We start from the raw sequence: 13,136 nt of genomic DNA, 5'->3' as shown, positions 1-13,136 counted from the left end.
ATGATAAGGACAATATCATATGCGTCACTAAATTGATGACGAGGTGTTTGGCAACTTGACACAATTCATTAAAGTCTTTATATTAATTATATGATAGGGACAATATCATATGCGTCACTAAATTGATGACGAGGTGTTTGGCAACTTGACACAATCCATTAAAGTCTTTATATTAATTATATGATAGGGACAATATCATATGCGTCACTAAATTGATGACGAGGTGTTTGGCAACTTGATTCAATTCTTTAAAGTCTTTATATCAAAAATTATATGATAAGGACAATATCATATGCGTCACTAAATTGATGACGAGGTGTTTGGCAACTTGACACAATTCATTAAAGTCTGTATATTAATTATATGATAGGGACAATATCATATGCGTCACTAAATTGATGACGAGGTGTTTGGCAACTTGATACAATTCTTTAAAGTCTTTATATCAAAAATTATATGATAGGGACAATATCATATGCGTCACTAAATTGATGACGAGGTGTTTGGCAACTTGACACAATTCATTAAAGTCTTTATATTAATTATATGATAGGGACAATATCATATGCGTCACTAAATTGATGACGAGGTGTTTGGCAACTTGACACAATCCATTAAAGTCTTTATATTAATTATATGATAGGGACAATATCATATGCGTCACTAAATTGATGACGAGGTGTTTGGCTACAGGAAAAAATCATTTATTTATCGAATCATCAAGCAAAGGATAAGCTTCAGTGGATCGCAGTATGGCAGCTGCTCAACCACTTACAACACCTTGCCTGTTACAAAAGTCGTTTACAATTGATTCTAGGCTTTGTCATTGTATTAAATAATGCTTTTATATGTAACTAGCGCGGCATCAGGTGATCGAAGATCCTCCTAATTTACTATGTTACAAATTACATTGGCATCACATCCATTGTCGTTTATAAAATAAATTATAAACTTTAAATGGTTTAGAAGCCATACAATGCAAATTGCCCCTTATTTATCATTGCAGTCCAGCACGGATACGACCTTAGAGGCGTTCAGGCATAATCCAACGGACGTAGCGTCATACCACTGTTCGCTCGAACAAGTATTGTGCCATTGGTCCGTACCTGCGGTTCCTCTCGTACTACGCAGGAATGCTGTCGCAACAACGTTTTGTCATTAGTAGGGTAAAACTAACCTGTCTCACGACGGTCTAAACCCAGCTCACGTTCCCTTGCATGGGTGAACAATCCAACGCTTGGTGAATTTTGCTTCACAATGATAGGAAGAGCCGACATCGAAGGATCAAAAAGCGACGTCGCTATGAACGCTTGGCCGCCACAAGCCAGTTATCCCTATGGTAACTTTTCTGACACCTCTTGTTAAAAACTCTTTAAACCAAAAGGATCGATAGGCCGAGCTTTTGCTGTCCCTGTGTGTACTGAACACCGAGATCAAGTCAGCATTTGCCCTTTTGCTCTATGTGTGGTTTCTGTCCGCACTGAGCTGGCCTTGGGACACCTCCGTTATTATTTGAGAGATGTACCGCCCCAGTCAAACTCCCTACCTGGCAATGTCCTTGAATTGGATCATACCTGAGTAATTGGAGTTATACCAAATTTTCAAATCAAAAATACATAAATGCATCGTTTTATTAAAGAATTTGTTTGCGATTATATAACAAACTCGTGATACTTTGATCAAGAAGCTTGCATCAAAACCCAATACCATAAGATATAATAAATATATCCGTATAATGGCTAGGAAATGATACACGTTCCATTTAATCAAGTAAGTAAGGAAACAATAAGAGTAGTGGTATTTCATTGACGATACCAAACCGAGGTCTAATATCTCCCACTTATTCTACACCTCTTATGTCTCCTTACACTGCCAGATTAGAGTCAAGCTCAAAAGGGTCTTCTTTCCCCGCTAATTATTCCAAGCCCGTTCCCTTGGCTGTGGTTTCGCTAGATAGTAGATAGGGACAGTAGGAATCTCGTTAATCCATTCATGCGCGTCACTAATTAGATGACGAGGCATTTGGCTACCTTAAGAGAGTCATAGTTACTCCCGCCGTTGACCCGCGCTTACTTGAATTTCTTCACTTTGACATTCAGAGCACTGGGCAGAAATCACATTGTGTCAACACCCGCTAGGGCCATCACAATGCTTTGTTTTAATTAGACAGTCGGATTCCCCAAGTCCGTGCCAGTTCTGAATTGATTGTTAATTGATAATCGTTATAATTGATAAGAACTAATTGGTTTAACCCAAATAGTATTCTTAAAAATTTTAGCAAGAAAGTTCCACAATTGGCTACGTAACTAAACTATCCGGGGAACAAGTAACTAACATAAATGCTAGAAACTCTATTTACCCAGAACGAGCACATAAACCATGTTATTGTTTCCCAATCAAGCCCGACTATCTCAATCTTCAGAGCCAATCCTTATCCCGAAGTTACGGATCTAATTTGCCGACTTCCCTTACCTACATTATTCTATCGACTAGAGACTCTTCACCTTGGAGACCAGCTGCGGATATTGGTACGGCCTGTTGAGAAGTTTGCGTGTCCCCACCATAAATTTTCAAGGTCCGAGGAGAAAATATCGACACAACAGTATATGTCATGCTCTTCTAGCCCATCTACCATATCTCTCTGCGAAAGACTTCCATGGTAGTACGGCTATAAAACAGAAAAGAAAACTCTTCCGATATCTCTCGACGGCTTCTTTATGGTCGTTCCTGTTGCCAGGATGAGCACGAGGCCCATATTTAATAACAAACGGATACTCAACAGGTTACGGAATTGGAACCGTATTCCCTTTCGTTCAAAATTATTCAAGTGTATTATATTCGCTTTGTTTATATAGTTAGGCATTTTTGTTTTACTTGAAAATTTTCGGCTTTCGCCTTGAACTTAGGACCGACTAACTCGTGATCAACCACTGTTCACACGAAACCCTTCTCCACTTCAGTCCTCCAAGGTCTCATTCGATTATTTGCTACTACCACCAAGATCTGTACCAATGGCAGCTCCATGCAGGCTTACGCCAAACACTTCTACGCATACCATTGTACCTTCCTACTCACTAAAGTTTCAAAATTTATATCACAAGTAATATAAATCATCTACTTTAGCGGTAATGTATAGGTATACAACTTAAGCGCCATCCATTTTAAGGGCTAGTTGCTTCGGCAGGTGAGTTGTTACACACTCCTTAGCGGATTTCGACTTCCATGATCACCGTCCTGCTGTTTTAAGCAACCAACGCCTTTCATGGTATCTGCATGAGTTGTTAATTTGGGCACCGTAACATTACGTTTGGTTCATCCCACAGCGCCAGTTCTGCTTACCAAAAGTGGCCCACTGGGCACATTATATCATAACCTTGAACTTCATATCAAGAAAGTTAAGGTTCTTACCCATTTAAAGTTTGAGAATAGGTTAAGATCGTTTCGACCCTAAGGCCTCTAATCATTCGCTTTACCAGATAAGATTATTTTATATAATATTAAAATGCACCAGCTATCCTGAGGGAAACTTCGGAAGGAACCAGCTACTAGATGGTTCGATTGGTCTTTCGCCCCTATACTCAATTCTGACAATCGATTTGCACGTCAGAACTGTTTCGGTCTTCCATCAGGGTTTCCCCTGACTTCAACCTGATCAAGTATAGTTCACCATCTTTCGGGTCACAGCATATATGCTCAAGGTACGTTCCAGTTAGAGGCATAAATAATATAAATATACATTATACATAACTATATAGAACGCCCCGGGATTGTGTTAATTAGCTATAAATAGCTAAAAAACTAATCCCATTATTAGTCAAGTTAATTACGCTATTAGGTTTACATCCCAATAACTTGCACATATGTTAGACTCCTTGGTCCGTGTTTCAAGACGGGTCCCGAAGGTATCCTGAATCTTTCGCATTGTTAATCATACAAGAGCATATAATAAACACAAAAATCAATGATAATTATGCCATTATATAATTCCGAAAAATTAACGCTCTGTAATAATATAAATCTATCAGCACTTTATCAAATTAATAACATTTATTCTGTGTTAAAATGCAAGCAATTTAATTGGAATAAACTATAAGTTATATTTTATGATAAATTTGGGATATGCTAATAGATTACAATGTCCTTATATGGAAAAAATGCACATTATTCTTAATAATATTATTTAAATATTACAATTTTAATGATGAATTTTCCATAACGGATATTCAGGTTCATCGGGCTTAACCTCTAAGCAGTTTCACGTACTGTTTAACTCTCTATTCAGAGTTCTTTTCAACTTTCCCTCACGGTACTTGTTTACTATCGGTCTCATGGTTATATTTAGTTTTAGATGGAGTTTACCACCCACTTAGTGCTGCACTATCAAGCAACACGACTCTTTGGAAACATCATCTAGCAATCATTAACGTTATACGGGTCTGGCACCCTCTATGGGTAAATGGCCTCATTTAAGAAGGACTTAAATCATTAATTTCTCATACTAGAATATTGACGCTCCATACACTGCATCTCACATTTGCCATATAGACAAAGTGACTTAGTGCTGAACTGTTTTCTTTTCGCTCGCCGCTACTAAGAAAATCCTTGTTAGTTTCTTTTCCTCCCCTAATTAATATGCTTAAATTCAGGGGGTAGTCCCATATGAGTTGAGGTTGTATATATAACTATATTTTGCCATAAATTCTTTATATATAAATGATAAAACAATCAATTAAATTCGTTATAAATAGTTCCAATAGTTCTTGTAAGCAAAGTCATTTTTATCCATTTAACGAACCAACGAAGAATAATAACAAAACCAAGATTTTTCTTTTTCCGAATCATTAATAAGAGACAATTCTAGATGAAAAATATTTCAATTTTTTATGCTAGACATTTCTCAGTATTATTTGATTGAAAAAGAAAATATTTCTCTTCGTTTTTCACATTCAAATGTGAGATAATGTTTTTCATTTCTTTTTTAATATTATGAATAAAATCATTATTTAATCCAATAATATACCATATGCTTATAAAAAATTTATAAACAACTTAATTAGCATAGTCTTACAACCCTCAACCATATGTAGTCCAAGCAGCACTATAAAATTAATTAAAGTACATAACAGCATGGACTGCGATATGCGTTCAAAATGTCGATGTTCATGTGTCCTGCAGTTCACACGATGACGCACAGTTTGCTGCGTTCTTCATCGACCCATGAGCCGAGTGATCCACCGCTTAGAGTTTTATAATTCAATTTTATATAATGTCAATATTGTTTTTATTGAAAGAAATTAAAAATACACCATTTTACTGGCATATATCAATTCCTTCAATAAATTTATTTTTATACCTAAAATAAATGTTGCGAAATGTCTTAGTTTCATATAAGCATTATGTATCATAATAATCTGGTTATGGTTTGCTATTTTGGGTGACACATACTGCAAAATTTATATAAAACATTAACCTGATGGATGACAGGTACAAACATTGTATATTTTAGGTTGTTGCATTAGCCAACGTATGCTCATAACATAGATGAACAATACATATTCGCAACGCGTGTATATTATGGTCCATATACACACACACTTATTTTGATTACCACACATTCAAAATTATTTTTATTTTAATTCGACTTCTACTTTCGAATTTAGTTTAGTTTCTTCGATTTCCATTTTCGAGAATTTGTTTTTATAGGAAACGCCGTTGTTGTAGTAAGTACTGCCACAAATACGCACAGCAACATTAATAATGTTAAAGTCTTTTTATGAGGTTGCCAAGCCCCACATATAAAATAAAAGCCATCTTCATTTTATTTTGACTTTAACTTTTGATTCCGTGGAATCATTTTGTAATATTTTTATTTTGGTAAATTGTATTTATTTGTATTATAACAAATATTTATTAACGATAAGGATATTATACAATAATGATCCTTCCGCAGGTTCACCTACGGAAACCTTGTTACGACTTTTACTTCCTCTAAATAATCAAGTTCGGTCAACTTTTGCGAAACAACCGTAACACGCAAGGCGTCACAGTGATCACGTCCGGAGACCTCACTAAATAATTCAATCGGTAGTAGCGACGGGCGGTGTGTACAAAGGGCAGGGACGTAATCAATGCGAGTTAATGACTCACACTTACTGGGAATTCCAAGTTCATGTGAACAGTTTCAGTTCACAATCCCAAGCATGAAAGTGGTTCAGCGGTTTACCCGGACCTCTCGGTCTAGGAAATACACGTTGATACTTTCATTGTAGCGCGCGTGCAGCCCAGGACATCTAAGGGCATCACAGACCTGTTATTGCTCAATCTCATTATTGCTAGACGCAATTTGTCCATTTAAGAAGCTAGTGTCCTTATAATGGGACAAACCAACAGGTACGGCTCCACTTACATAAACACATTCAAACACAATAAACATTTTACTGCCACCATGAATGAAGGCTAACATAAGCTTCAGCACCATAATCCTGAAGATATCTATTTAATATATTTGAGTCTCGTTCGTTATCGGAATTAACCAGACAAATCACTCCACGAACTAAGAACGGCCATGCACCACCACCCATAGATTCGAGAAAGAGCTATCAATCTGTCTTACACACTTATGTTCGGACCTGGTAAGTTTTCCCGTGTTGAGTCAAATTAAGCCGCAGGCTCCACTCCTGGTGGTGCCCTTCCGTCAATTCCTTTAAGTTTCAGCTTTGCAACCATACTTCCCCCGGAGCCCAAAAGCTTTGGTTTCCCGGGAAGCGACTGAGAGAGCCATAAAAGTAGCTACACCCAATTGCTAGCTGGCATCGTTTATGGTTAGAACTAGGGCGGTATCTGATCGCCTTCGAACCTCTAACTTTCGTTCTTGATTAATGAAAACATCTTTGGCAAATGCTTTCGCTTAAGTTAGTCTTACGACGGTCCAAGAATTTCACCTCTCGCGTCGTAATACTAATGCCCCCAAACTGCTTCTATTAATCATTACCTCTTGATCTGAAAACCAATGAAAGCAGAACAGAGGTCTTATTTCATTATCCCATGCACAGAATATTCAGGCATTTGAAGCCTGCTTTAAGCACTCTAATTTGTTCAAAGTAATAGTACCGGCCCACAATAACACTCGTTTAAGAGCACTAGTGCAGGTTTTTAAATAGGAGGAACATATGAAAAAATTTTTTTTTTTTTTTTTTCTTTAGCGTGCGTTTATTTATTTAAAATCTGTCCTAGTGGACAATAATTAAATGGTTTTGCGGGGGAACATTAGCTTAAGGGATACTATTGTACATGTATTTGTGGCGGGTTTTATATGTGTTGTCTATTGTTGTGGAAGATCGAGAGGGTGTCTCCTCATGAGACGTCTGCTTGTTTGGCTATTGTCTAACAGGTTGGTGGCGAGGTGGTTAGGGTGGTTTTCGAGCCTTTTCAGGTATCTCTCGCTGAGCCTGGAGATTTCATCAGCGACTTGTGGGATTCCAAGTTCCCTATGTATGGCGACATTCTCGTGGTAGGGATGCGCATTACAGGCAATTCTCAAGCACCTATTCTGGAACCGCTGTATACGCAGGCGATTCGTGTGGCTTGCCGTGCCCCATAGCTGTATCCCGTAGGTCCAGATGGGCTTGAGAATTGCCTTGTACACCAGGATTTTGTGGTTCTGCCTTAGCTTGGACCCTCTCCCAATAAGCCAATGCATCTGCCTCAGACGCGCATCGGCCTGTATGCGTTTGCTGACGATGTGGGGACGCCAAGTGAGCCTGCGGTCCAGGGTAAGTCCTAGGTACTTGGGTGCGGGTGCGTTGGGAATGATGACTCCGTTTAGCGTGACCGGTGGGCAGTCTCCTCTCCTTAGTGCAAATGTTGTTTGGGTAGATTTTTCCGCGTTCACTACGATGTTCCACCTGCTGAGCCAGGGATGTAGCGCGTCCATTTGCCTTTGGATTGTTTCGGAGGCTTCTCGTGGGTCGGATGAGGAGGCGAGGAAAGCCGTGTCATCTGCATAAGTCGCTATAGTTAGGTTCCTGGAGGGGATTATGGGAAGGTCTGCGGTGTAAAGGGTGTACAGTATTGGTCCGAGCACACTGCCTTGCGGAACTCCAGCTCTGATCAGTCTGGGTAGGCTTATTGCACTTCCGCATCTGACTTGGAATGCTCTTCCCTCAGTGTAGGATTTGAGGAGGGTAAAATGGGGGCTTGGGAGGTAGGATTTGAGTTTATGGAGGAGTCCAGGATGCCAAACTCTGTCGAATGCCTGCTTCACGTCGAGCATTACAGCGCAGCAGTATTTCTTTTGCTCGAATGCCTCGAGGATCCGTTCGACTAGCCGGTGGCATTGCTCTGGTGTTCCGTGGGAGCGCCTGAAGCCAAACTGGTGATCGGGGATCAAACCAGCCTCATCCAGTACTGGCAATACTCTGCGCAAAAATACTCTTTCGAGTATTTTGGAGAGGATTGCCAGCAAACTAATCGGACGATAGGAGGCGAGATTGGCTTCAGGCTTACCAGGCTTGAGGAGGACAATAACCTCTGCTCTTTTCCACTCTTCCGGGAAGTACCCTAGCCGGAAGCAGCTGTTGTAAATGCTGGCCAGCATTTGTGTGCAGCGGGATGGGAGCATTTTTAGGGCCGCCGCATCTATACGATCCAGGCCTGGAGATTTGTTGTTCTTCAGTAGAGCAATCTCCTGCGCAACTTCCTCAGGGTCGACTGGTTCCAACGGGGGACCGGGAGAGCTTGGGCTATTGAGAAACCGGGCTGTTTCAGCATGTTCTTCGGCAGTGCAGCAGTCGAACGGAGAGAAGGCGTTGTAAAGGTGTTCGGCGAAAGCTTCTGCTCTTTCAGCATCCGAAAGGCACCAGGATCCATCTGCTTTGCGCACTGCGGAAACCTTTTTGGCTGGTCGTTTAATGTGGCGGGTGACGTTCCACAGATTGTGGTCTGGGTCCCCGGGAGAGAGTTCCTCGAGGAATCTGAGGAAGGAGTCCTGGCGTAGGCTGGAGATCTTGTCCTTCAACTCCTTTGTGGCGTGATTGAGCGCTGTTTTGTCTCTTGGATTGCGCGTCAAGAACCAAACTCTCCTGAGACGCCTCTTCTCAGTCACGAGTGCCGCAATTTCCGGGGACCAGAGGTGGAGGTCCCTGCTAGGTGTTCTCGCAGTCTTTGGTGGCGGTGGGCTTGCGAATTCCGCAGCGTTTTGCATCTGCCTGGTGAGATTCCCGATAGCTTCATCAATGTTCCTGGGTGTGTTGAGGATGGGGTTCGGATTGACGGTGGAGAGCATCCAGGACGCGAACTTGGCGGCGTCGGTATATTTTCCAGTGAGCCTTCTGAGCGGGGTTTTCCTGAGGACTGGCGTGTTGATTAGCACGTTTATTGCACAGTGGTCTGACAGGAGATCAGCATTTGTTGTGCAGCTGATCTTCGCATGCCCTATGCCTTTCGACACAGCAAAGTCCAGTAGGTCTGGAGTCTTGAGGGGATTCGTTGGCCAGTGAGTGGGCTCGCCAGTGGAGTGGCAGTCCAGTCGGTGGCGTTGCAGGTACCCAAACAGAGTTTTCCCTTTGGGGTTGTTGGCGCGCGATCCCCACCAAGAATGTTTGGCGTTATAATCTCCAGCTGCTATGAAGCGGGGCCCAAAATGCTCGAAGAACTCACTGAGGTGAGATGCTGTTATGCGGTATCTGGGGGGAAAGTAGACCGCTCCAATGTCTAAATCTCCTTGCGGGCTGACAATCCTGATGACAGGACATTGTGCCCAGTCTTGCTGAAACGCGGGCAGCTCTAGGTAATGAATACCGCTCCTGATGAGGATGGCTGCTCCACCGCGTGCTCTGCCAGAAGGATGGTCTGCATGGATGAGGTCATATCCGCTGATATTAAAGTGGGATCTGGGGGAGAAGTGGGTTTCGGCTACGAGTAGGATATCGATCTGGTGGGTCTTCAGATGGTGCTCGACTATGGCCTTGCTGTTCTGCAGGCCGTTCGCATTCCAGACGACTAGGTGGAGCTTTAGTTGCATGACTTGCTGTTGAGAATGGTGGCCACCAGCTGTGTCATCTGGGTGAACATGCGCTCCATCATCCTTTCCATCATTCCTTCCATGCGAGCGAACATCGCTTCTATCTGACCGGAGTGTGGGGTTTCTGTTTGGGTTTGGACTGGGGTTGTGGGATTCTGCGGTGCTGCGTGCACTCCGTTGAGGGCGTCTCGGTAGCTCCTGCCAGAGGTGACGTTTGGTGATGCCACGGGCGGCGCCTTGTTAGCATTAGCGACGGGCCTTGTTTTCGGAGCAGCGAGTGCTTTGGCCCTTTTGTATGCAGGGCATCCCTTGAAAGACGCAGGATGGTCCGCCTGGCAGTGGAAGCAGCACGCTTTGTCGTCCTCCCTCTTCTCACATGCCCTCGATTCGTGAGGGCCTCCACACTTTACACATCGGTATTCCAGGAAGCAGTAACGCTGTGTATGACCGAATCCTTGGCACCTGAAGCATTGAGGCACGTCGTTGAACTTCTGCGGCGGTTCAATGGTTACTACCGACCTGCAGATCCGCTTGACTTGGTAGACGTCTTTGTTGTTGCTGGAAGGCTCCAGGTTGGCGAAGAATATTCCCAGCGGTTCTTTAGTTCTTCTGCCAATGGGATTGTGCAGATCTCTAACAGCGTGCCCTTGTCTGCGAAGGTCTTCAATGATTTCCTCACGATCGGTGGAGTGGTGGAGTCCTTTGATGACAACCTTGTATGCACGTTCATCTTTCGGCTGGAAAGTCCGATGCCTCTTGTTTTGGGCCACAAGTTGGAGACGCAGAGCTGTATAGGACTCTTTGTCCGGCATCATGACACGTACGTTGTTGCCATTCACGGTCTTGTAGGTAAAATTGTTCTTCGGGCCTACAAGAGTCGTGATCATCTTGACGAGTGCCGAGATGTTGGTCACATCGGGGATAAAAATCGGAGGTGGCTTGATGGTCTTCGGGGTGGGCTTTGGTTTCTCGGGGGTCTTGGGCTTGGAATCGTCTTTAGGTCCGGGTTCGTCATCAGAGCTCTCTTGGTCGTACTCGTCTTCTTCGGTCGAGAGTAAAGCGAAGGCGTTGTTGGCGAGCTTCTTGCGCAGAGCTGCGCTAGTGCTTGGCTTATCTTCCAGCTCCTCTCCCTGTGCTTTCTTTGCCGGTTTTCGCTTTATCTCGCCCGGCTCTGTATGCGAGGTGCTTCCCTCGCTGCTGGAGCTGCTCTTGCGTGTTCTCAGAGCCTTTTTGCGTGGTGTTGTTCCAAGCTTGTGGGTGCGCGGGGGGGCCTGCCAGTCCATCTTCTCCAAAGTTGATAAGGAGTGAGGAGGGGGGGGGGGGGGGAAGCTGGGCACCGTAAGCCGGTGAGCCAGGCAGCACGTGGCTGCTGCTTTGCAATTATACCGCTGCTTCGAGCACTGGGTTTTTTGCGCTGATAACACGCACACTCGGGTGTGCGATGGTGTTAGTGCGAACTACCGTTAGGTACGTTGGCTGGGCCAATCAAAACGCGCGACAAGATCACGCGACGCGAAGTGGCTGGGCACAAGTAACGGGACTTACAACTGTGAACAATTTGCTAACAATTTGCTAACAATTTGCTGTCGATCCGCAGGCACGTCTGCACTCGTCGAGTGTTCGATCGCGACTGATCAATTTAGTGACGCATATGATATTGTCCCTATCATATAATTAATATAAAGACTTTAATGGATTGTGTCAAGTTGCCAAACACCTCGTCATCAATTTAGTGACGCATATGATATTGTCCTTATTATATAATTTTTGATATAAAGACTTTAAAGAATTGTATCAAGTTGCCAAACACCTCGTCATCAATTTAGTGACGCATATGATATTGTCCCTATCATATAATTAATATACAGACTCTAATGAATTGTGTCAAGTTGCCAAACACCTCGTCATCAATTTAGTGACGCATATGATATTGTCCCTATCATATAATTAATATACAGACTTTAATGAATTGTGTCAAGTTGCCAAACACCTCGTCATCAATTTAGTGACGCATATGATATTGTCCTTATCATATAATTTTTGATATAAAGACTTTAAAGAATTGAATCAAGTTGCCAAACACCTCGTCATCAATTTAGTGACGCATATGATATTGTCCCTATCATATAATTAATATAAAGACTTTAATGGATTGTGTCAAGTTGCCAAACACCTCGTCATCAATTTAGTGACGCATATGATATTGTCCCTATCATATAATTAATATAAAGACTTTAATGAATTGTGTCAAGTTGCCAAACACCTCGTCATCAATTTAGTGACGCATATGATATTGTCCTTATCATATAATTTTTGATATAAAGACTTTAAAGAATTGTATCAAGTTGCCAAACACCTCGTCATCAATTTAGTGACGCATATGATATTGTCCCTATCATATAATTAATATACAGACTTTAATGGATTGTGTCAAGTTGCCAAACACCTCGTCATCAATTTAGTGACGCATATGATATTGTCCCTATCATATAATTAATATAAAGACTTTAATGGATTGTGTCAAGTTGCCAAACACCTCGTCATCAATTTAGTGACGCATATGATATTGTCCTTATTATATAATTTTTGATATAAAGACTTTAAAGAATTGTATCAAGTTGCCAAACACCTCGTCATCAATTTAGTGACGCATATGATATTGTCCCTATCATATAATTAATATACAGACTCTAATGAATTGTGTCAAGTTGCCAAACACCTCGTCATCAATTTAGTGACGCATATGATATTGTCCCTATCATATAATTTTTGATATAAAGACTTTAAAGAATTGTATCAAGTTGCCAAACACCTCGTCATCAATTTAGTGACGCATATGATATTGTCCCTTTCATATAATTAATATAAAGACTTTAATGGATTGTGTCAAGTTGCCAAACACCTCGTCATCAACTACTATATTATGGTTGCGCCGACCTCTCATATTGTGCTGCTCCAAGACAGCACATTGAGGTAGGCCCCCTGGTGGGAGTATCGTGGTGGCTGTGGTTGATACCCATATCGCGGGTAGAGCCTTCGTGTTCGACGTTTGAGTTACGGTGCTAGTTGCGCAAAACTCGGGTGCTGTGACCCAGAGATCAGTAGAGATTTTAGG

The 13,136-nt window shown here is 42.1% G+C and overlaps 2 non-coding genes across 2 annotated transcripts; both read right to left on the bottom strand.

Moving 5' to 3' along the window:
* Positions 1–711: 711 nt before the first annotated feature.
* LOC116803214 lies at positions 712–4,673 on the bottom strand. The gene has a single exon (XR_004363477.1). It is a non-coding gene; the product is annotated as a large subunit ribosomal RNA (ribosomal RNA).
* A 394-nt stretch (positions 4,674–5,067) lies between these two features.
* Positions 5,068–5,246, bottom strand: LOC116803212. Its single transcript, XR_004363475.1, has one exon. It is a non-coding gene; the product is annotated as a 5.8S ribosomal RNA (ribosomal RNA).
* Positions 5,247–13,136: the final 7,890 nt, after the last annotated feature.

This window comes from Drosophila sechellia, unplaced genomic scaffold (genome assembly GCF_004382195.2).
Source record: "Drosophila sechellia strain sech25 unplaced genomic scaffold, ASM438219v1 U_310, whole genome shotgun sequence".
Taxonomy (NCBI): Eukaryota; Metazoa; Arthropoda; class Insecta; order Diptera; family Drosophilidae; genus Drosophila; species Drosophila sechellia.
This window is presented reverse-complemented; position numbering and strand designations above follow the sequence as displayed.